Source organism: Mirounga angustirostris, unplaced genomic scaffold (assembly GCF_029215605.1).
Source record: "Mirounga angustirostris isolate CCGP_5_RB_7025 unplaced genomic scaffold, mMirAng1.0.hap1 SCAF_14, whole genome shotgun sequence".
In the NCBI taxonomy this organism is placed as follows: Eukaryota; Metazoa; Chordata; class Mammalia; order Carnivora; family Phocidae; genus Mirounga; species Mirounga angustirostris.
Window position 1 is genome coordinate 13088845 of NW_026991722.1, and position 24568 is coordinate 13113412.

General features: G+C 44.3%; 1 protein-coding gene and 1 long non-coding RNA gene across 8 annotated transcripts in view; one reads left to right on the plus strand and one right to left on the minus strand.

Moving 5' to 3' along the window:
- BCL2 (BCL2 apoptosis regulator) overlaps nucleotides 1–24568 on the plus strand; it is a 233309-nt gene that overhangs the window by 42263 nt on the left and 166478 nt on the right. The window lies entirely within an intron of this gene.
- The window catches only part of LOC129046177 (uncharacterized), a 56301-nt gene that overhangs the window by 25280 nt on the left and 6453 nt on the right, over nucleotides 1–24568 (minus strand). The gene's annotated exons all lie outside the window — the stretch shown is intronic.

The window sequence follows — 24568 nt, forward strand, 5'->3', positions numbered from 1 at the left end:
CCATTGTTTCAGAGCAGTTTTGTTCAGGTACAGATTCTTGCAGTTGCTTGAAGTTTCCGGTGTCGGATCAGATCAAGTTTTCTTTCTTGCGGCACCAACACCTCATATGCTTGTTTGCCATCTGTTCATTTCCATTGCAAACTGCTCTTTACACAGTGCTACTCGGTGTTAATTAGGACATGTGTCTCTTTGTCATTCATCTGGGGAAGGGGTTAATGATGATTTATGTCCCTCTAATTGGTTTTTCTCCAAACTGTTATATGTCATTTATTATTTTATAAGAACCCCAAGAGAATGGAAAGAGGATGAGCATCTAATTTTTATTCCCCATATTCTTTGTTTAAGAAATGTGGTCTTCCAAGTTATTTTTTTTTTTTAGATTTTATTTATTTATTTGAGAGAGAACGAGTGGGGGAGGGGCAGAGGGAGAAGCAGACTCCCCATGGAGCAGGGAGCCCAAAACCGGACTCGATCCCAGGCCCCTGGGATCATGACCTGAGCCAAGGGCAGACGCTTAACCAACTGAGCCACCCAGGCGTCCCTAAGTTCTTATTAAGTAGTAATACATATGAGTGTGATTTTACTGCTGATCAGCGGACAATTTATTACTATTCATGCTTGTTGATTTATGTTAGTTTATTTTTGAATAGGTAACATGGTCACATGATTCAAAATTCAGAAGATCCCAAAAGGTGTGCAGGGGAGAATCTTCTTCCTACTACTATCCCCAGATAACAGGTTTCCTTTCTCAGAATCTGTGTTATCAGGGTCTTGTGTGTGTGTATATTTATACTTATGTAATTCACATGTGCGTATATGCAGATGTACATGTATGAGTATGTATGTGTATATACTTTTTTTCCCCCTTTTTATACAGAATGTGGCAAACACATGCTCTTTTGGATATGTGCTTTTCACTTAAATATATTTTGGGATTCAGTGTGTATCAGTAAGTTAGAAGCAGGCATCCTCTTTCTTTGTTAAAGCTACATTGTATTGATACACTATTAGCTAGTCCCTTACTGACAGACATTTAGGCTGTTTCCAGTTTTTTCTGGGACAGACGATGATGTGGGGAATAGCTTTGTATTACATGATTTTGTGTATCTATAGGAAAGAAATCCCAGAAATGGAATTGCTGTAGCCCAAAGTTGAGTGCGTTTGTCATTTTGATTGATTCTGTCAAATTGCCCCTCCTAGAAGCGAGCACTTTACAGCTCTGACAGCAGTACGAATAGCCTTTTGTATATTTGTGACAATGACCGATGAAATAACTCTCTCAGTTCATGGTCTAATTAGTCCTTTATCTCATTTTGAGTGATGTTGGCTAGAGTGAGCAATTTTTTTTTTTAAAGATTTTATTTATTTATTTGACAGAGACAGAGACAGCAAGAGCAGGAACACAAGCAGGGGGAGTGGGAGAGGGAGAAGCAGGCTCCCCGCAGAGCAGGGAGCCTGATGTGGGACTTGATCCCAGGACCTTGGGATCATGACCTGAGCCGAAGGCAGCTGCTTAACCAACTGAGCCATCCAGGCGCCCCTAGAGTGAGCAATTTAAAGTAACAGAAAAATACTTGTACCTAGATGTATATATATCCATTTCAAAGATGGAAACCTATCTGTGCATTTTTCCTCTATCCCCTTAAAACACCAGTGAACTGTATCTGGTTTCTAATAAATTAGATAGCAAATTTATACGTTGCTATGTTATCGACAGCTTATATGCTGTAAACATTGAAAGATACCTAATCTTATCCTTTATATGATTACCAAAGCATATTGCTGAAATCAGATTTCAACTGAAATTATTTTCCAGAATAATGTATTTCTAACTAATCTAATTAGACATCGATTTGTAAGGGTACCATACTTGATATTTTTTAAAATACGGTATTTTAAGTCAGTTAAACTCTGATATACATTGCTTTTTACATGGATTCTAGAGAAAACACATTTTGACAGATACAATAGAAAAAATGTCATTTTAGATGAAAAATGGCCACCTTCTCCTTGATATTTTTCTTTGTATTGAGCTTTAGATATTTGTAGATATCTACAAATATCCTTGTGGATATTTGTAATGACTATTGCCTTGCTATGCTAACTGCATCCATCTAGATGATCCCATGACCCCTACCGGAGAGAGAGGTCAGGAGTCTGTTACGTGGATTAGGTCTCCTGGCCCATGTTCCTTAGTTGCTCTCAAAAGTTATAAAAATCTCTACCAATTGGAAAATACGTTGTTCATTTCTCAATAGACCGAACTTTCTATCTTACATTTTTTAAAGGTAAGCTAATAATTTACATATTTAGAGATGAGTACTCTCCATGGCATGGATGCTATCTTATTTCCCCTGGAAATCCCTGCCTGTGGTTTCTTCAGGCCATGAAAAGAGATGGTTTCTTCGGCGAGTACAAAATTTGAAAACCAAGCCCCTGCTGCATTAGAAATAGGGTTTTCCATGGGGCGCCTGGGTGGCTCAGTCGGTTAAGCAGCTGCCTTCGGCTCAGGTCATGATCCCAGGGTCCTGGGATCGAGCCCCATGTCGGGCTCCCTGCTCAGTGGAGAGTCTGCTTCTCCCTCTCTGCCTGCCTCTCTGCCTACTTGGGCTCTCTCTCTCTCTATCTCTCTGTCAAATAAATAAATAAAATGTTTAAAAAAAAAAAAGAAATAGGGTTTTCCCTTTGGGATAAATATACTCGGCACAAACGTGCAAATATTGCAGCAAACTTTGTGAATGATAAAATAGGAATATTTCTACTGCCCAGCCAGGAAATCAACCAGTCTCTAAAAATGAAGTTGCTTGAATGTTTAATGACAGTTTTGAATTGTTGAAATACTCCACACTGTAATGAAACCAATTTTAGTCCTCCCTCACATCTAGACTCACAAATTTTTAGAGCCCGAAGGAGATCTGGAGATGGTCTCAGTTTCGTAGGAGAGAAAACTGAAGCTGAGAGAAGTTTAGCATCATTTTGGTGAGTGAAGATCAAAGCTGGCACTCTTGAATCCTGGCCCCAGACCTCACCTGACTAAATTGTTCCAGAAATCTTGCTTAAACATGACTTTTTTTAAAACTAGAAAAAATGTATACTCTTTGAGAAATCAGTTCTAAGATCTCTTGGTAAAACCCTTTGGTAGGTGGACTTAAAGTAGGGTTGGTTTTGCCAAAGACCCTCCTCAGGAGAAAACCACAGAATGCCCTTTCTAAGAAACATCTAGACAGTGCCCCTGTTGAGACAGACCCATGGGGAAACACAGTCTTCAAGGATGTTCCCCATGGTGTGGAGATACCCTCTGGCACAGTGAGAACTTTCTAGTGACTTCAGCTATGAGTGAAGAGAGAAGCAGAAGGAGGACGGGAATGTTGGGAAAAATAAAGGCATCGCCACTGATTAGCTGGGATTGGTTAGAAATGCGTTGTTTTGTGAAAAGCTTTATAGAAACCTCTTGTGAGGACTTTTTAAAAAAATATTTATTTATTTGACAGAGAGAGAGAGACAGCAAGAGAGGGAACACAAGCAGGGGAATGGGAGAGGGAGAAGCAGGCTTCCCGCGGAGCAGGGAGCCCGATGCGGGGCTCGATGTGGGGCTCGATCCCAGGACCCTGGGATCATGATCCGAGCTGAAGGCAGATGCCTAACGACTGAGCCATCCAGGCGCCCATCTTGTGAGGACTTTTGTTCTATTTTTAGGAAAGAAGGAAGACAGAGAAAAGACAAAAGGAGAAAAGGAAGAAGGGAGAGAGGGGAAAAGAGGAGAGGAGAGGAGGGAGGAAGCATGGGTCTTACCCACATTACACACAGGTCACATACCTAATCAAAAGTCTCTTCCTTGGACCAAAGGGACCATTGCTGTTTGGTGGCAGCTGCCTTAACCAATAGTCCAGAGCTTTTAAGTATTAAAACTGTGTCCTCTACCTCCCAAAGCTGTATTTCCTTCCCAAACCCTTCATCCGAGGCTTAGACACCGATAGCTAACTGTGGATTCCCTATGAGACCTTTGAACCTCAACAGTCTGAGGTTAACCTACTATCTTCCCTCCTCCTCAGCCGGTTCCGTTTCTGAATTCCTTTTCACTGAGTTGCATCGAAGTCCTCCGAGTAAGCCAGGTTGGAACCCGGGGATTGTCCCTGGTTCCACCTGCAATCCCGCCCCCCCCCGCCCCGCCCACCCTTCCTCCTGTCCTACCCTCCACCAGTCTCACCTCACAACCTCCTCCTTTCTTCTTGAGTTGCTGCAACAGTCTCCAAGAGGTCTCTGCCACCCAGTTTTTGCCTCTTCCCAACTTGTCTTCTAGATTGTTGCCAGAGAATGCTTTCTAGGAAAGCCTGTCCAATCGCGGAATTCCCCTGCCTGAAATGCTCCATTTGTTTCCCATCCCCCACAGAGAAGCTGGCCTGATTGGCCCACACTCAGTCCTTTACCCATGCCTCTTGCTGTTCTGCATTCTCCCAGGCCACACACTAGGCACTCCCCTCTACTCCCCCCCCCTCAGGTGCACCACTGTGTTTTCCTACCCCCTGACCTTTGCACGTGCTATTCCTTCTGAGCAGTACCTTCTGCTTCCCCTGCTTCCCTCTTCCTCGTCTGATTCTTACTGATATTTCTGATCTCAGCTTAGATGGCACTTATTAACAGACTCTTGCACACATTTACCGTGTGCTAAGAGGTGGTTTAAGGGTTTTAGGTATATTTATCCATTTACTCCTCAAAACCTCAGGAGAAACAAAGGGTTATTTATTATTCCTATTTTATGGATGAGGAAACTGAGACTTTCTTTGAGTGATAAAGTAGCTTCTCTCACTAGTCCGCTGGTTGCAAGGCTGGGTCAGAAGCCATCTTTTGTCACTGTTAGCACTTGATTTTGATTTGTATGTAGTGTATATCTATACATATATGTATGTGTGTATCCATACATATGTGTGTATATGTATGTATATTATTCTTTGAGTTGGTAATATAAACACACGTTATTAAATTTAAACGATACAAAGTGTACAGTGACAAGGAAGTCTCCGTCCTAACTTTGTATCCTACCCACTTTTCCCTGGAAACAACTATTGCTACAAGTCTCTTGTATATCTTTCCAGGGGGTGCATATAAATATAGATGTATGCAGTATATAATTTTGTTCTTACATTTGTGAGAGCATATTCTGCTTGCCATTTTTAATTTGCTTTGTTTACTTAGCAATAATCCTTGGGGCTTGTTCCATATCAATACATTAAGAGCTTCCTCTTCTCTTTTATGGCTAAATAATAGGCCATTATGGGCTATGCTGTAATTTTTTTAATCGGTCTGCTTTTGTTGGATATTTAGATTGTTCTCAGACTTTTGCTAGTACAAACATTGCTGCAAAGATTGGCTTTTTAAAAAACAGGCACCATTTTGCACACATAAGAGTTTTATCTGCAGGATAAAATCCTGGAATTGGAATTTTGGGTCAGAGGGTAAGTGCATTTATAATTTTGATAGATAGTACCAGATTGTCTTCATAGTGGATGTATCTACTTATTCTTTGGGTAGTAATTTATGAGAGTACCTGTTCATACCCTCACCAGTGTGTGCATAATGAAATGTTCTGATGTCCACCACGCCTAATACATTTACTCTGCATTTCTCTTACTATGAGTAAATTTTAATATCTTAATGTGTCTGTGAACTATTTGATTTTCTTTTATATTAGCTGACTGTTCATTTGGCTTGGGTGGGGTTTTTCTTATTTATTTATAGGCATTCCTTATGTATTGATAAAAGTTAGCCTTTTGTCCCTGATTTATGTTCCAAATAGTTCCCTGGTTTATCATTTGTCTTTTGTCTTTGTTTATGGTATTTTTTTTTCCCCAGGCAGAAAATTGTATTCGTGTAACCAGGTTTATCAGGGGTTTGAGTCACAGTGAGACTGACCTGCGCCATGCCTAGATGATAAAATGCTCTTCCACGTGCATGCACGTGTTTGAAGTTGTTTCAGAGAGAGAATGGGCGGGGTATACAAGCTTAGAAAACAGATCCTGGGGTCCGACTGACCTCTTAGCCCTGGCTTCATCTCTAACTCGTTCCATAATCTTGGAAGAAACGTTTAGATAGGTTATTCTTGCCTCCGCCGCGGGGTTACGGTGAAGATCAACTGGGACAATAGGAACGTGTCTTGCGTTTAATTACTGAGAGCTGCCTTTGTGGTGTTATTATTTCTTTCCAAATGCAGTAATAGTTGCAGGAGGACAGAAGGCCTTTCTTCTCTTCCTCTGCATTCCTCTCGCCATCCGCACGGCGCTCCCAGCCCCACTCCCAGCCCCAGCTCGGTGCTCTGCTGAAGCGCATGAGCGCTCATTTTGATTGCTTCACTGTTTATTTTGATCTGGGAGGGAAAGGGCTGGGGAGTCCTCGCCGGAGCCACCTGGAGTGCCACAGGTGCTTCTCCAGAGTCCTCACTTGCCAGGGGTCTGTCTTCCCAGGCCCTCGAGGACCCTGGCGCCTTGCCGGATCCTGAAGTTTTGTTTCTTTCCCCGGGTCATCAGTGAGCATGCGCGTTCTTGCCGCCCCCCCCCCCGCTCCCCGCCCCCCCGCCCCCCCCCCCCCCCCCCCCCGCTCTGCCGCTCCCCTTGAGTCTGTGCCTTCCGTCTGTGGACATTCTTTCCCCGGCTGAGTCAACAGTCGTCTCACCTCCCGTCCCCGCGTGTCTGCCGGCTGGTGCCCTCCTTGTTCCATTCCCGTTCGGAGGGGCTTTGAGCCAGCGTGTTGCACGTGTGCACGTGCTAGGTGCCCAGTAAGCCCTGTGACCGAATGAGCGAGGAGCAAAGAGAGGTTGGTTGCAGCTACTGCTTGTAAGAGCCATACATCGCTGGCTGGGTCCCCATTCCCGTGGACCAGATGGGGAGGGATAATCCAAAGTAGTAAGTTTTTTAGTGGATGATCACCCTAAAAATTCCTATGATGTCAGCTTCTGTTCACGTTTATTAAAATTTTGGCTAGTTGGGGCGCCTGGGTGGCTCAGTCGTTATGCGTCTGCCTTCGGCCCAGGTCATGATCCCAGGGTCCTGGGATCGAGTCCCGCATCGGGCTCCCTGCTCTGCGGGGAGCCTGCTTCTCCCTCTGCCTCTCCCACTCCCCCTGCTTGTGTTCCCTCTCTCGCTGTGTCTCTCTCTGTCAAATAAATAAATAAATAAAATCTTTAAAAAATAAATAAATAAAATAAAATTTTAGCTGGTTGCTGTAGGATTTAACTCCTTCAAAATAGTTAATATGATGCAGGCTGTTCAAAGACACCAGTAATTTGGAGGCAGAGCTGAAAGTTAGGGCTTCGTTTCTCGATTTTTATCTCTGTTGGTTCCTTCAATTCTCCTTTGCCTTTTTCAGTATTTCCTTTGTGTACTTAGTTTTAACAGTGGCCCCTTGCCATTCCAGTGGTAGGAAAGGCAGTGGAACAGCAAATAAAGCCATCTCGTATTTAATTTTGCCACAATCCTCGCCACTAGTACAATTGTGCTCAGAGCGCAAGTGGTGAGTTTTATGGTGGGGCATATCAGATGTTGGTCATGACTCATCTGAAGCCTGCCAGGATGCTGTCAGGGAGCGAGCTGAAGGGCAAAGGCAAAGAACAAACTAGGAGGAAAAAAGCAATAGAGGAAATAGTACATCTAGTTGGTTTAATTTTTTTTTTTTAAAGATTTTATTTATTTTGACAGCGAGAGATAGCGAGAGCAGGAACACAAGCAGGGGGAGTGGGAGAGGAAGAAGCAGGCTTCCCGCCGAGCAGGGAGCCCGATGTGGGACTCGATCCCGGGACCCCGGGATCATGACCTGCACCGAAGGCAGATGCTTAATGACTGAGCCACCCAGGCGCCCTCTAGTTGGTTTAATTTCATGGGAGCCTACAGTGCCATAGGGGATTCAGAAATGAGTAAGTCACAGCCCCTGAAACCAAAGGTAGGACCTACTGGGTGCTGAGCACTGTCTTATATTTTTACACTTGAGATTTGCAGCAATCCTAAAAGATGGGAAACTTTATCCCAATTTTTATGGGTAAGGGAATTGAGTTGACGAGCAATTGAGTAACTTGCGATCCCATAGTGATCACAGAGCCAGGGTTATAATGGGTGAACCTGGTTCTGAAGCCCAGGGTGTGTGTTTGCACTGCATTGCCTTCCAGGAACGCGAGGTCCAGTAAAGGGTAGTGGGTCATAAACAGTGATGTGACTTGTTTCCGGTGGAAATGTAAAAATAATGACGCGAACATAAGAGAAAGATACTGATACCCTTGGGTTTTCTTTCTGGTTGGAGCTTTTGGCTCCATAGTGCTGTTCAGTATGGTGAGCATTCAAGAGAGAAAGGTCACTCATCAGCCATCCTGCTCCCCCAGCCCCCACCTTGATCAAAGAAGTCTGCTTACCACCTGACTCACCTGCAGGTAACAAAACAGGTTTTTAAAATATGTAATAAAGGAGCACGGCCTGTTCCTCTCTGGCAGCGGTCCTAGTGGAAGTAAAACTACACCCGACTGCCTGGAACCCTGGGCCCAACGGGTTAACTGAAAAAAATGCTCGAGGTTCCTGAGTTCCATTGGGATGTTACTAGAATGTTCTGTAGCTTGCCCTTGCAGCCCTCACTTCACACCACCCGTACCTCTGCTGTATATTTGGGGGCAGGTCGTTTCACCATCCACATCGGATGCCCCGAAATGTTGACATTTTCTTGGGAGGATTTCAGCCCCTCTGTGAAAGACGTCAGTTATCTCCTCTGTTACTTCTAGAAGTAGCTTCTTTACCCCAGCTTGCAATCTTGCTGTATTCCTACGTGTTTTGGAAACAAAGCGTGCAGTAGGAGAATTCCTGCTTTGTGAATATTGGATCACTTTGTTCCCTGGCACAACAATCTCTCCTTTGTATTAAACATCTGAGAACAGAAGTTCTAAATAACATTTTTATATTCCCTGTTGATATGGGTTCTTTATTTTGGGACAACAGTTTGGTGTTTGTTCCTCTGTCAAATTCTGATGTACTTTCCCTTTCTCCAATGACGAGGATGCTCCACACCCACAGCCAGGAACTGTGCTAGAGAAGTGGTGATGAGTGGTTGGTTGCCTACCCTCTGGGGACTTTCTCGTTTGGTCCCTCTTGCCTCCAGTGAGTGGCCCATGGCATAATGGGATGGCCAACTGGTCAGAGCACAGGCCACTAACCCACTGGCCAGACCATGAGCCCAGAGGCTGAGCCAACCAGCTACCAAGAGACCAGATGGGCAGACAGACCAAAATAGTCACTTACCCACCTCCTTCCTGGAAATGCAGAAGGGCTGCCCTGGAGGTCCAAGAAGGCCTAATTTGGTCAAAAAACCTCCCTTCCTCTGAACCGGAGGCTGAGTTGTGACCCTTGTGTGAGTTCCCTACCTCCAGTGTTTGATTTTCCCCAAACCCATTCATACACCCTCAGGTTGGTCAGCCAGGTCAGCAACAACTAATTGGTAACAAATAGCTTAACATGAAAGAACTTCTGATTATTTTCCTTTTGTACTTTTTGTACAGAGTGCTTGGACTTTTACTCCAAAGAAAATAAACATAGGTGCTTTCTTCTTTAGGCAAACCCAGTATTATCAAAATTCAGTATTGTAAGGCAAAGTAGGACATTTCCCCCCCTGGAAAATTTATCACCACATTCTTTAAATGGCATAGACAGCATAATAAAAATATTATTTATTGCCCCAAAATGTTTCTATTTCTGGGTAAGTTTCAAAGCGTGTTGGCTCCTTGTGTTTTATCATTTTGGGTCAGAGATGCGTTTCTTGCTCCTCATTTCTTCAGGGAATATTTATCTTAACGCTTCCCGTGGGCCAAGTATTGTGCTGGTTTTCTCCGTGTCTGCCTTGTTCCTGATGGGAGCAGATGGACATGGTGGGTGCTTTTCTCGGGAGGTTTGCTCTCACCCACAAGCCAGAAGCTGGTCCTGGGGACAGCTGGGATTGCTCCTGGGAAGCTGGGGCACCAACGGGAGGCCCCTTGAGCCCGAGGCACTGGGATGGATTGGATTATTTTCTAAGTAGAAGAACATTCTACTCCTCCTGTTTAACCTTCCCTTGCAATCTAAAATGGGGAAATCACTCCAAACAGACAAGCTCAAGGCAGAATAAAAAATACCCTCTCCTAGGCAGCCCAACAGTACCTGCATTAGTCAGTGTTTGGATAAGAACAAGCCCCTCGAGGGGGAATGGAACCCTTCTCCAGACCTTAATTGATTTTTGTGTTCGTTCTGCTTCTTTTAATTCTTTGTGGAAAAGTGATTTGTAGTGCAAAGCGGCTTTACGTGTTATAGGAGCTGTATTATATAAGACCGTTCTTATCAAAAGATCGTTTCTGCTTGTTTTGACTTTTTTTTATTTCTGATCCAACCCATGTTTTTCTTTTTTCCTTTTATTTCTTCTTATTTATACAGTCATTGTTCCTCTTACTTCTCTTGCTTTACCAACCCCCATCATCTGCCAGGGAAATGGGAGGAGATGGGGGCGCTTGATTTTTTCTTTCTTTAATTGTCAAAACCAATTGGCTGGACATCTTCAGAAATGGTCCCTTTTTCCCCTAGTGAGTTTGTTACATAACACGGAGCCTCATTAGTTATAAATCTGACCCCTAAGGACTTGTGTTGCGTTCATTCCTAAGGATTAAGGCCATCCTGGCCTGGTTGTCCCTTTGGGATCCATGCCGTTGTGCATGCCTGATGACCAAGGTGAACCTGGCTCAGGAACAGGGCAGCTCCTTATAGATATACGAGGTCGTGTAAGAAAGTTCTATGGAACGGTGGCGACTAAGATCTCTTTTGGTAAAATGAGGTTGTGAAGCCCTCAATCATGTGCCTGTTAAACAATTTACACAATAAATCCAGAACTTGGAGTTCCAAAGGGTATTGGCATGTTTTTAGTTATGTTGCTAGGGAACTCTGCCTGTGTCCTCACATGATACATTGCTCTGTGAATGTGTCCGTGTGCGTGCATGTGTGTGTATGTATGGAATGAGAAAAACGAGACGGTCCCTTGTTAGGTCCTACAGGGAAAGACTCGCTAGACTTCTACCATAATTAATAGGACAGAATTTGTTTACAGCAGTAGTAATGTGACCAAGAATAAAGCAGATGAGGAATAGCCAGGCACGATCAAAGCACATCTAATAGATCAGGTTTCTGGAACATCTGAGCCTGAGCGTTTGGTTTTCATCACGATATGTTGAGAGGTGATGCTTTAAAAGCAAGAAAGGAGAAAAGGCCAGCTATGGGGAACGGTAACTGAGACAATTAGAACGCAGATGTGTGCACTTGAATGCAGTCGGCCACGTTCACAGGATCCACACTCTCCTGTCTGTGGGGCTGGAGGGAGAGTTCCATGAAAGGTCACATAAATAAAAATCGAGCCACTCTCTTTTCTGTGTTCAACATAGATCCCCACATTGGGTGGCTTTGTGAACTGTGACTTGCTTTCTTGTGGGCACAGTTCACACCTATCTGTGGAAGTCCAGTCTGGGTGACCTTACCACCTGCAACACAGAAGGGGAAAACACTTGCTGAGTCTGGTTGTCTGACATCCAGGTGGGGTGGGAAGGTGACCCCCTGGGTGGCTGTGAGGTGTTACCCAAGGATACTAAAGGCTGGGATGAAAATCAAAGCAAACCGTTTCCCCTTGGGCGATGCATCGACTGCAATCAGGAGTCTCCTCCTGATAAAATGCTGCGCCTTTGTTCTGCTCCCCGCTTGTTCATCCATGTGCTAGCTGTGAGACGGTTCATTCAGTTTTCATCCACCTGGCACGGCTTCAGCGTCAAGGGCAAGGTGCTCCGCAGCTGCCGCAGGGAGCTGCGTGCAAACAGAGCCGAGCAAAAGGCCCTCGGTGCACACACACCGCGTTTGTGTGCTACGTCTGCTTCTCTGCCCCGGGGCACGCTGGGAACATGATCACACTGTCCCCTCGTTCTGGGGCGGGGTCTGGTGCCCTTGAACTGGTTTCGCCACAGTCATCAATAGGCCTGTTCATGTGGGAGGTGACAGCACATTTTGCTACAGCCTTACATGCCGCTGGGCTCAATGTGAGCATTCTTCTTAGAGTGAGCAGAGGGCATGGGACTTCCTCCAGCCCGGAGAGTTACCCAGCCCGCACCACAGATCGAAGATACTTGATCCAGGCCACAGGGGAGCACTTAGCTTTCCTTTTTTGTGGGCTAAATAAAATTTGATGAGCAAACGTTTGCGATTACGCTCTATTGTGAGGTTTTCAGATAATGCATCACCTAATCACTGAAATCTTTGTCAGACACTGTTTTGCAGCTTAATCTACAGAAGAAGCCAGTGACAGGCTCTGTGACATCCTCTGTTTTCAGAGGATTCTCAATCATCTGAATCACTAGGAAGAATTACCATCATCGATGATACAAACCCACCCGAAGTCTAAAACTACTCTGTGTTTGATTTTGGGACGCGGCCCGCAGGCGTGTGAGCGCAGACGTTCAGCCGCTGAGCCGCCCCAGCTCAGGCCCTCCGGGCTCGGGCTAGGCTCCAGCTTTCCCTGAGAGGGGGACAGGGTCCCGGGGGCTGTCCTCTGGAGTGGAGGAGGCCGGGCCGGGGGGCCCGGGTAGAGAAGGTGGTCATCAGTCCGCAGGGTGTAGCATCGGCTTGGGAGAAAGCTGACCAGGCTGCTCTGATGACATCACATGGGTATTTTCTTTATACTTTTTCAAGATCAAAGTAGCACATGTGTATGGCGAAAAGCCAAATTGTCCGGAAGGCGTTTAGTGAAAAATAGCGGCCCTTGCGTTGCTCCTCTTCCCTCCCCCGGCCCGCTTCCCAGAGGCAACAGCCAACCCTCCCACCCTTTTTCAAAGTCCTTTTGGATGATTACCTTCATATCTTTAAATAATATGCGTGTACTAGTCTCTTGGGGTTGAGGTAACAAAGTACCATAGACTGGGTGCTTCCAAGCAATAGAAACATCTTCTCTTGCAGAGAAGGCTCCATCTGAAGCTCCAGGGGAGGACTTACCTTGCCTCTCCCAGCTTCTGGTGGTGGCTGCCCATCTCTGGCATTCCTTGGCCCTGTAGGTCATCACTCCAGTCCCTATCTCTGTTGTCCGTCCCACGCAGCTCTCCCAAAGTGTCCGCGTCTTCACAGGGCATTTCCCTCTTCTTTGGAGAACACCAGCCATATTGGATGACATCCCACCCAATGACCTCATCTCAACTTGGTGACTGCAAAGGCCCCAATTCCCACAAAGGTCACATTCACTGGAACACATCTTTTGGAGGGACACGATTCAACCCAGAACACCATTGTTTCCCAACTGATAAACACTTGGCTTTGCTGACTTTGTTTGTTCTAGGGCAAAGCAGGTTTCTCTCCCTTATTCAGCCCCATCTCTGCCTTGAGCTTCTTCCCTGTGGTTATGTTGGTCTTCTCAGCCCCTCCCCTTAAAGGACTCTACAGAAATTTCAAACAAATTCTTGACACTTCATTTCTTATTCTGTTAACTTTAGAGAGCATCACTTAATTATCCATTAAAAACAAGAACATTAGCGCTTCTGACTCCTCTCTTTTCTTCCACTTCCCAGCCTCTGTCACCTGCTGCCAAGGCTGATAACCCCTGAGTTCTTCCTGGTTAACTAAATGGTTAAATCCTCTGTCATCCATCCTCAGATGCAGAATCAATATTTGTGTGTAGCTTCTGTAGATAGGATCTAGGCATGGAAAACCAGTAAACAGTGTTTTCGTTCTTTATTATTATGCCGATGTCTGCTGGGTGTATTGCCTTGTTTTAATTAAAATGCTTTCTGCCATTTGAAGGATGACAGTATAATGTATGTGTAGAGTACTGTAGAATCTACATTGCATTTGTTTTTGGATGGCAGCATACTTTTGTGGCACCGTTTGGAAACTTGGTTTATTAGTACCACTTGAAATCCGTTTGTATTACATATTGAAATGAAACTTTGTCTCTTATTAGGAAATGTTCAGTCACATGGAACAATACCCATGTGGGTTTCTACTCTTCATGAGTTTTTAACAGCAGGTAATTTCTTCTAAGGCAGTGCTAGTAAACTTTTGGATTTCAAAACTTTTGTTCCCTTCCTTCCCTCCCTCCCTCCCTCCCTCCCTCCCTCCCTCCCTCCCTCCCTTCCTTCCTTCCTTCCTTTCTTTCCTTTCTCTCTTTCTTCCTTCCTTCCTCCCTCCCTTCCCCCCTCCATTCCTCCTCCCCTCCCCTCCCCTGCCCTCCCTTCCTCCCTCCCTTCCTCCCTTCCCCCCTCCATTCCTTCTCCCCTCCCCTGCCCGCCATTCCTTCCTTCCTTCCTTCCTTCTTTCCTTCTTTCCTTCCTCCCTTCTCTCTCTTTTTTAAACTCTAAGGACCAATATAGAGATGTTAACTTCTTACTTCACTGGGTTAGGATATTAAGAAATTCGCTACTATTTACTCTCCTTGGTGACTAAAGAACATTTAACACCAAAAAGGTAGGAAAAACAATCTCAGAGTAAATTACACTATTTTAAAATGGAATGAATTTAACTTAAAAAAAACCCCACTACCTCCCCTAATTTTTCCTATTTTGTGTAGACTGGTGAACACCATCTGGATAGAGGGTTTCCTGGGTCAGTCTTGTTTAGTGGACAGGTATTTGGTTTTAATGGATGTTGAGCATAACTGTTATTTACTTCACTTATTCTGTGGCTGGTTAAGCCTGCTACAGAAGATGCTCAAGACGTGGCGACAGGCTCCATGTGGGATGGGAAGGTTGGTCGCCCTATTTTGTGACCTTTAGCTATAAACGGACCCCTGTCCCCTAACTACATACCGCTCATCCAGGCCAACTGAGCCAGCTCACAAATGTGGGGTACTGGACATGGAGGAAAAAGGTGAGAGGAATTTGTGATCCATCACCTTCATAGACAAGGCCCTTGAGTAAGGTACCACTTGACTCCTTAATTTCTTGGTTTCTTAAGTGGTCACAAAACGGTCATTTCTTGGCTGGAATGCTACAGCTGGCAAGCCTCAGCATTCAACAGATGCACGACAACAGCATTTTCATAGTATTTTCAAACTGAACTACATCTCAGACAGAATGAGGTTACTGATTATCTTTGTCCCATCAAATACATTTGATTAATTAACCATCTGCTTAAGTTCTTTCTCTCCTTAAAGGACTTGTAGATTGGGATATCAGCCATCAGTCTGTTTCAGTACATTCCATTGCTGTTGGATTTAGTTTTCAGAATGTTAATTTTTTTTTTTTAAGATTTTATTTATTTATTTGACAGAGAGAGACACAGCGAGAGAGGGAACACAAGCAGGGGGAGTGGGAGAGGGAGAAGCAGGCTTCCAGCCGAGCAGGGAGCCCGATGTGGGGCTCGATCCCAGGACCCTGGGATCATGACCTGAGCCGAAGGCAGACGCCCAACGACTGAGCCACCCAGGTGCCCCAGAATGTTAATGTTTTTAATAAGATGTTTTGTGAAATCCCCCCAAATAAGAACAGAGTTCCTTCTGGGGCACCTGGGTGGCTCAGTGGGTTAAGTGTCTGACTCTTGGTTTTGGCTCAGGTCATGATTCAGTGTCCTGGGATTGAGCCCCACATGGGACTCTGCGCTTAGTGGGGAGTCTGCTTCCAATTAGAAGCGCAGAGAGTCTTGTCCCTTGAGGTTTTGGTGCTGTTGTCCTCCTGGGGTCCAGTCCCAGTTCTGGGAGAGCAGGAAAAGGGGGCTCTGCTCCCTCAGCATGGCTGAGTTTGGTCTGTTTATTAGAAGCAATGGTCTGGATACAGCCATCCACACTGCCGTTCTGTTTCATGTGTGACCAGTAACATACTCTCCAGAAAAGAGTCACCTGTAATTTATGGAGCGGGAAAAGGTGACCTGCACTGCTCTGTGTCACTCAGCTCTTTTGGACCTTCGCTGTGCCCCAGTAAAGTGGGGGAAATGACATTAACTGCCTGAAGGCAGGGATCAGAGGAGACCTTCCTGCTGCGTGTCACTTGATTCTTCTAAATGCCCCGTAAGAGGAATCAAGCTTGCAACCTAATGCTCTTCAGTTCTCCACACTCAACAGTGGGGTCCCCAGCCCGATCCAGGGACAGGCAGGGCCCAGGTTAATAGTGTTGCGTCCTGCCTCTCTGCCTTTCACGTGCGCTTGTGTGACCTTCAGAAGCCCTCATGCCTCACGGTGCGCTTGTGCCCGTCGGATGGTTTGTGCTGAGGTCCGGGGAATGTGCTGCGTGCGCGCTGTCAGGATGGCGCCGCTGGTCACCAAGCTCGATCTTGGCTTACTGAACCCTAACACTCAGTGTGAAGGACGAGGACAGTCCAACGCCAAGGTTTGGACGGCTACATACGGCATCTTTTCCACAACCCGTATTTGAAATATATGTATTAACTTAGGATACAAACATTTGGAAGTTTTAAACAACACTGGAGTATGAAAAAACTGGCATCGATGATCATGATCACACTGCTTGCCAAGGGAAGGTGGAATTCATTTTGAGCACATTTTAGTTTTTGTCTGATCATGTTGTACATTGTAATTGTTATAAAGCAGAAAAACCACCAGGCATCCCTTTATCTCCCAAGCAAACATTCTAAATAGTCAGGAGTTTGCTGTACATAAAAGGAAGCTTTCTCTGACGCCGACGCTTGCCAAGCAAATTGTGACTCCTAAAAGTAAAGCCCAGAGAAAGAATAACTTAAACAAGCTTTCAGTGGGTGGAAAATAAACACTAACTTTATATGTATTTCAAGAACCTAAAAGACACAGGTGGGAAATGAAGCCTCCTCGATAAGAAAGAAATGCTTAGTTGGGTGGAAAAAAAAAAGAAAACATTCAGCAGTTTTTGGAACCGTGCAAGTCCGGACAGTTTCTTTCCTTTTTTTTTTTTCCTTCTGGTTAGCTGCTCATAGCCACAAATATGTGTATTATTTCCTTCTTGCCCACAATTATACTAAGAAAAATCTTTCTAATATACTGGGGAATCCCAAATAAAAATCTCATTTTCCTAAAAACAGACAAGCCTTTAAGTCCAGCAATTAAATTATTCAGTTGTTCCTATCTAGAATGGAAAGGGGGTCATCCAGTTGTTGTAACAGAAGTCTCTAACGACCACCTCAAATACTTTCTCCCCAAATTTACAGGGTACACAGCGGATGTTCTTCAGGAGGGGGTTTGCCCCGTCACTGAGGTTTTGAACTAGCCCTCAGAAATCTCCTTCGGGAGGCCTGTCCAGTGAGGCAGTGGCCCCAGTTAAGTGATAGAGAGGTAGGACCACAGAATATTTTAACCCTTTTCGGGATATCGAAAGATATTCTTACCTGGCAAGTGACTATTAACTACTTTGAATGTATTCTTATATGGGAAGTGATTAGTGACTACTTGAAATTTGTGTCTTATCCAAGCATGTCACAGTAGTAAACCCCGCTAACTTCATAATAGGTCATAAGGTGTCAGGTCTTGGCAGCGTGGGCCCCAGCGGCCTGCCTGGATTCTAACCTCAGCTCTGCCCTTTGCTGCCTGGTTTTTGATGCCTCTTCCTTATCTGCAGAGCGCCGATTATAATAGCCCCTTCCTTCTAAGCGCCGTTGTGCGTTTAATATGAAGCAAGTGCTTGCTTAGAACAGTGCCCAGCACGCCCCGAACCCCATGGAAATGGCAGCTCTTCTTTCTTCTGTCACGGTGAGGGAAACAAGGAACAAATCCAAACTGTACTCAGCCCAGGAATAATTCTGTTTACCATTAAAATATGGTTTTGTTTCTAGAATTGGTATCTGCTGTCTGTGCATTCACTTAAAAAAATCAGATTTGAACACAGTTGCTAGGAAGCTGTTTAGCTTCTTCTGCTTCCTTCTTAATTTGTGCCTGCTCCCTGTTCTAGTCTGGGTCTAGGTCTGGTAGATTCCTCTGTGCAGGATTTCTCTATGCAGACCCTCTGCAGGACTGGCCCTACCCATTCATTTGGATATGGGACAAAGGCAAGCAGTGGCCAATCAGAGAGCTCTCCCGCCAGCACAGGAGGGCATAGGTAGAACCTGAATCCATAAAGGGAGGTTGGAATGTTAACGAAGCAGATGATAAAGTTAAGCAGGTGTTGTCAGTTCACTTGAAAGTCGCTTTTTCTGTCCTTCAGCTATGACAGGAATGGTCAAGATTTTACAGTTCTGTTTCCTTGTAAATTTCCGCTTCTTCATTGTATCTCAAAATCTCAGTGAATGACAATCTCATCGGTGTCTTTTTTGAGGTATGAGGAAAATGAGCATCACTCATATTTGAGGAGTAAGAGATTGGTGGAGAGATAAATTGTTCATGACTTGCTTTTGTTTTTAATTTCCAGATGATAAACCTAACGCTAAAATTCACTACCTAGTACTGGCTGAAAAATTTGTCTCAGCATTCAAATATAAAATATTTTTCTTGGTCATTTTTTTTCTTAAGGTTACACAGTTATGCTTGACTTAAATATTGAAATTAAAATTTTCTCCTTCTACGAATATTGAAACTTCATATAATCCATAAGCTGAGTTGCACAGTAATTATTATAAAGAGAAATATAAATCTTCCCAGGCCAGTATTTTATTTAATTTGATTACTTGTGGGTTTGTGACCATTATTATTTGTTGTTAGTTTATTGCTGTTGTGGTTTTTTTTATTTTTTTTGAAGAGCATTTATTTTATTTTTTAAATTTTATTATGTTATGTTAATCACCATACATTACATCATTAGTTTTTGATGTAGTGTTCCATGATTCATTGTTTGCATATAACACCCAGTGCTCCATTCAGAATGTGCCCTCTTTAATACCCATCACCAGGCTAACCAATCTTCCCCCCCTCCCCTCTAGAACCCTCAGTTTGTTTTTCAGAGTCCATCGTCTCTCATGGTTCGTCTCTCCCTCTAATTTCCCCCCTTCATTCTTCCCCTCCTGCTATCTTCTTTTTTTTTTTTTAACATATATTGAATTATTTGTTTCAGAGGTACAGATCTGTGATTCAACAGTCGTGCACAATTCACAGTGCTCACCATAGCACATACCCTCCCCAATGTCTATCACCCAGCCACCCCTTCCCTCCTACCCCCCACCACTCCAGCAACCCTCAGTTTGTTTCCTGAGATTAAGAATTCCTCATATCAGTGAGAACATATGATACGTGTCTTTCTCTAACTGAGTGGGTTTTTTTTAAAGATTTATTTATTTGAGAGAGAGAAGACAGCACAAGTGGGAGGGGCAGAGGGAGGGGAAGAGAGTATCTCAAGCAGACTCCACGCTGAGCACAGAGCCTGACATGGGACTCAGTCCCACAACCCTGAGATCATGACCTGAGCTGAAACCAAGAGTCAGACGTTTAACCGACTGAGCCAGCCAGGTGCCCCTGCTGCCATTTTTAATATTTTACTTGGACTTAGGAACCACGTGTTGCTTCAGAAATTCTCCAAAAGACAGTACTTCCACTGCTAAGTGGAAAGAATTACTTATTAGTGTTCAAAATATCTCAAAAATGCAAATAAAGAAGTCTGAATTTTTAAATTTGGATTCCTGACAAGTGAATATGAAAAAGAACACTCTTGGTAGTTTATGAGTTGATTGTATGTGGAGAAGGCCTCCTTTCCCCCATCAGAACTACAGCATTTCTGAGTAATCGATGTCTTGGTATATAAAAGGAAAATACACTGCCACCATCATCATCATACAAATGGGACTTGTGCCCACCATGGATTTCATGAGGCATAACCGAAGTGAGTCAGCACTTGACGGGAGACACCAATCCATTCTAACATGGAATGGTCGTGCACAACTTTGCAAATACATTATTTGTGATGTTCAATAATACCAGAGTTTAGTTCTCCTTATTTTGACTTGATTCCATTTTCATCGGTTAAAGTTTTTCATTTCATTAATAGTGAATTCAAAAATTTACTCTCTTCTTCACATTCACAAGTGATGGAATATTTTAATGAGAAGCGAAGGCTACCTTTGTGTTCTTCCTTGCAGTAGTGCCCATAGTCTCTGCCTCTAACTTCACATATGCAGATTCCTGGTTTGATATGTGATTCAACATGCCCCTACTGAGGGCCTGTCTGTGAAGGGAATAGAATGCACTGGTAGGAGTATGTGTTTTGGAGTCAGACTGTTCTTGGCTCAAATCCTGGCACAGTGATTTGCTTACTGTGTGGTCTTCAGCTTCCTTGTCATGTAAATACCTGACCCACAGAGCTGTTCAAGAGCTAAGAGAGAGGACGGACGTGCATGTGTATGGCTTTCTGTGGCTTCCATTGGCATCTCCTCCCTCCTCCTTCCCACTTGGGGCCCGCTGTTGTAATTCCTGTCCACAGTGTGGATGGGGAAACAGAGCATAAGTGCTTGACAGAACCCTAGCCTTTAGGGAACTAAACGTATTGTACTGTGACATCTTAAGCCAGTACCTTCACCGCGGACGCATTGGTTAACAACTCTGTTAAATTCAGGGGTTGACCTTTACTTTATGATTATTTCTAAGAGCACTTCCAGACCTGACCTTGTGTGAGCCCGTGATATTATGAAGCTATAGGTTAAAGAATAAGAAACTAACAGTAGGGTATTAAATGGGCAGTATCAACCACAATAATATATCATGAAGGAAGAATCAATCAGACTTAATGACAGATTAGAAAAGATTAGCCATGAATCAGAAATTACTCTAAGGAAGCATTCCCCAACATGTCCTCTGCAAAACACTAGTTCCTCAGGACAGTAATTGGTATTAATTGAGAAAAAGTTTCTGAAAATCATTTGGGGCATGCTGACCTAGACAGGTTCCTTTTCTGCAGGACTTCTCAGAAGCTTTCATATGTGCATGTGCATTATGATTCTGAAATGGGGAATGTAAATAACTGTAGAAGCCTTTCGAAAACGTACTCATCATGGAATCAGAATTATTTTGCACCCAAGTAACATCTTGTCAGACTAGGATTTTATGGGATGTATTTTGCAAAAAGCTGCTTTATGGGTTTAAACCAGGAATGGTGTAGAATATGGATACTTTTGACTTCACCCACTGAATGTGCTGAGCGTTGACCACTTACAAGTTCCCATGGAAGTTCTCATCCAAGAGATGAATGAGATCCAGTCTTTGCAACAAGTCTGGTGACCAGGCTTCAAGTATGGTGTTGTCTACAAGGCTAAGAGTAGGGATACCCTGGCAAGACAAACACTCCAGCAGATTACTGACACAGAATCAACTGAGGCAATATCCTGAGGGCAAAGGGTCTTGGCTTCTGCCTTGAATGTATTTCTTTCTCTCTCTCAAGCTCTTATAATGGTATTTGCATCCTGTTAACCTCAGAGAAATTCTGAAGATAAAATGAATGTATGGTGCCCAACCTCAGGTGGTTGGAGTGAAACCAGTCGGAAGTTTCATTCAGGAGGGGATTTAACCAAATTTAGTCTGAGCTTTGCTTTTGAGTAAAAGCGTAGTGTTTTGACCACCATTTCGACACTTGGCTCCAAAGTCAAAATATAATCTAAGAAGAGAAACCTGAAAAAACAAACTACACACGTAGGCAACCTGCTTCTTTATGAGGGACGTGGAATTGAGATGTTGGCTGGACCCTTATGGCATAATCTCTATTTTCGTTTCTCATGGGTGAGACATGAGCTGGAGACCTTGTGGCAGATTTTACTGGATGAACCTTTTCTTCTCACCAGTCAGGTCTGTGGACTAGTTCACCACTGGATTTTTCTGCCTATGAGGCCTTAGGAAACATTTTGGCAGGTTGCACCGTTATTTTGCTCATGTTGTGAGTAGCATTTCTCTGACCTTTTGTTATTTACTGAAACAGCCTGGCCTGTTTTCTTTTAAGAGAAGCGTGAAATGAAGGGGAGTCAGTCAGCACAGGCTGACTTTGGTATTAAAAGACTAACTTCAGGCTGCTCAGCTCCAAGTATACTTTTAAAGTTAGGGGGTTGTTGGCCTCCTTGCTTCTTATTCCCATGCTTTTAAGGGTCTTTTGGGGAAGGTTCTTTTTTCCCTCACTAAAGCAGATCATTTACTTAAAACATTTCACCACATCTAAAAACAACCCACTAAAAGTTGTCTTCTGACATCTTGAGCATGGTGGGTTGTCCAAAGCCTTTCCTGTTTTGAACAGTGATGTGACTTTGTTCCAGGGAAGACCGCTCCAGACTGATGATTTGATGACCGGGCAGCCCTCACTCCTGAGCTCTCACGACCCTTATGAGCCCACACAGTGGAGCTGGTGACACCATGCAGGACGCTCTCGGTGTCTCACCGGGGCTCCTTCTGTGTTCTTTCTGCCTACCTGTGCCACCTAATCCCACCATACCTGTCTCCCTGGTGCTTTTCTGTCCACTGCCAGGGGACTCCCCATTCATTACAGGCTGACTTACAAGGGTAAAGGAAGCATCAAGATCCCATTACATCTTTGGAAATGAGAAAGTGCATGTGGGCATGTCTGTGTGTGTGTGTGTGTGTGTATTCAGATAGATGCTTATTCCTGTCTCCCCATCTATCTCCTCACCCACTACTGGTCTCTTTCTGCCTGAGACAGAAAATTCAACAGAAATCACGTCTGTCCATTGGGATTCCCATAGCTCTTGAATTCCGCTGCTAGGACTAAAAACCACCACTCAAATTTTTGTCATGTTTACTCTCTTAGCCAAATGTAAAATGACCTTGGCGTACGCAAAACAGCCTGAATGATTGTTAATGAAGGCTCTGTGTCATTTAATAATGATCTGTTTGAGAATTTCCATGGTCTAATGGCCATTGTTTTAGAGATGTCTTACTCATTTTCTCATTCAGTCAGTAAATAGTTACCTCACTGTCCTCAGTGTTAGGGATATGCTGGTGAACAGAGGGGACAAGCTGCTCCTGGAGCTCATATGTGAATGCAGAGATAGAGCTGATAAATGAGTAAAGCCAAAGGTAAGGTGATGGTAGACAACCAAAAGGATAATGCCAGGTAGCTAGGGCAGGGGGAAGACACGTTTGGAATAGAGTGTCACAGGGGATCTTCCTTTGGCTCCAGGCTTGTAAGATGAGGCAGAGCCATGAGAAGTCCTGGGAGAAGCTTGTGGAGACAGAAGAAAAGAGCCAGGTCTTGGCCTGACTTAGACTCTTCTCTCCTCCCTGTTCCTTAGCCAATGGCCTCATCTCTGTGTTTGCCTCTTGGTGCTAGGACCTGATTACTCTTTAAACCTCTGTGTCATTAGAAATACCCATGAAACAGCTGAAAGCTAATGTCTGCTCAGAACGCTGGTGGTGATACCTGATGCTGGCGAGTGGGTGTGAGCCATTCAGAACCCGTTGTCCCTCCGCAGCCCCTCTCCACAGCCTTCCTATTCAGAGAGCACGATGTACAGATGAGAAGATAGGTTGACTTCGTTTCTTAGAGAAAGGTCATAGGAAATACTTTAAAGTACAGTGAGTAGAAAAAAGCAGCAGCCTAGACCTTCAAATACAATTAGGTTAAGATGGGCGAGCTACTGCCGGACAAGTGCTAACTTGATCATGCCACTTTTGAAACTTTTTGTTTTGCAATAAATATAGACTCACAGGAAGTTGCAAAAATAGCACAGAGAGGTCCCAGGTACTCGTCATCTGGCTTCCCCCAATGGTAGCATCTTGCCTAACTTGAGCTTCGGGTATAATGTAGGTAGAGGATACACCCTACCAACACCAGGAAATTGACACGAGTGAAATCTCCAGAATTTTCTTCAGATTTCACCAGGTTTCACATGCACTCATTGGTGTGTGGGCCTGTATGTGCACTTCACCCCATGTCTAGGTTCCTGTAACCACCCCTCCCATCAGAATACAGAACTATTCCATCACCACCAAGAAACTCCCTTGTTTCGTGGCACTTTTGTGTATGAGGAATAGCCTCAGACGTTATCCTGCATCTCCGGTGGATCATATTCTGGATGAATCTGTAGCGAGCTTGGATAAGTCTCTGCAATCTATTGCTTGGCTTGCCTGCCGTGGAATTTGTAATTGACTTACAGATGGAGATCCTTGGTCTGACTTGTACGAAGAGCATCTGCAAGCCCAGAACAAAACAAAACAAAAAAAAATAAAACCACCGGTTTGAATAAGTAACTCTTGACTTCCATCCTGGGAGCCCATCAGTGACACCTAATTGATTTAAGAGGCTAATACCCATCATGTGACCTCAGTTGTTTACTTCTAAGAAGAACAAGACCCTTTCTGATGCCACACACCTCTGGGGACATAAGCCCTGTACAGGGGCTTTTCCTACAGTATTTCTTGAAGATGGCTGAGGAACACCCCGGAAATGGGTTATCAGGGGTTACCTGGCAAGTGGGGTGCATTCCTCCTTCTAGAAGAGAGAACAAATTACTGAAAAATGCCCGTTCGTGTGTGGTGGGCAGAAGCCTTTAGGATGTGCATTTAGTGAGGACTGGAGGTGCAGGCTGACAGGGAGGCAGCTATAAACAGATTGAGGGAGAGACAACGGACTTAAGGGAAAACATCCGCCTACTGCCTCTGACCTCCAAAAGCTGCATCTGTGGCCTAGCATCAGGCTTGTAATGCTTAAAAAAGGAATGCG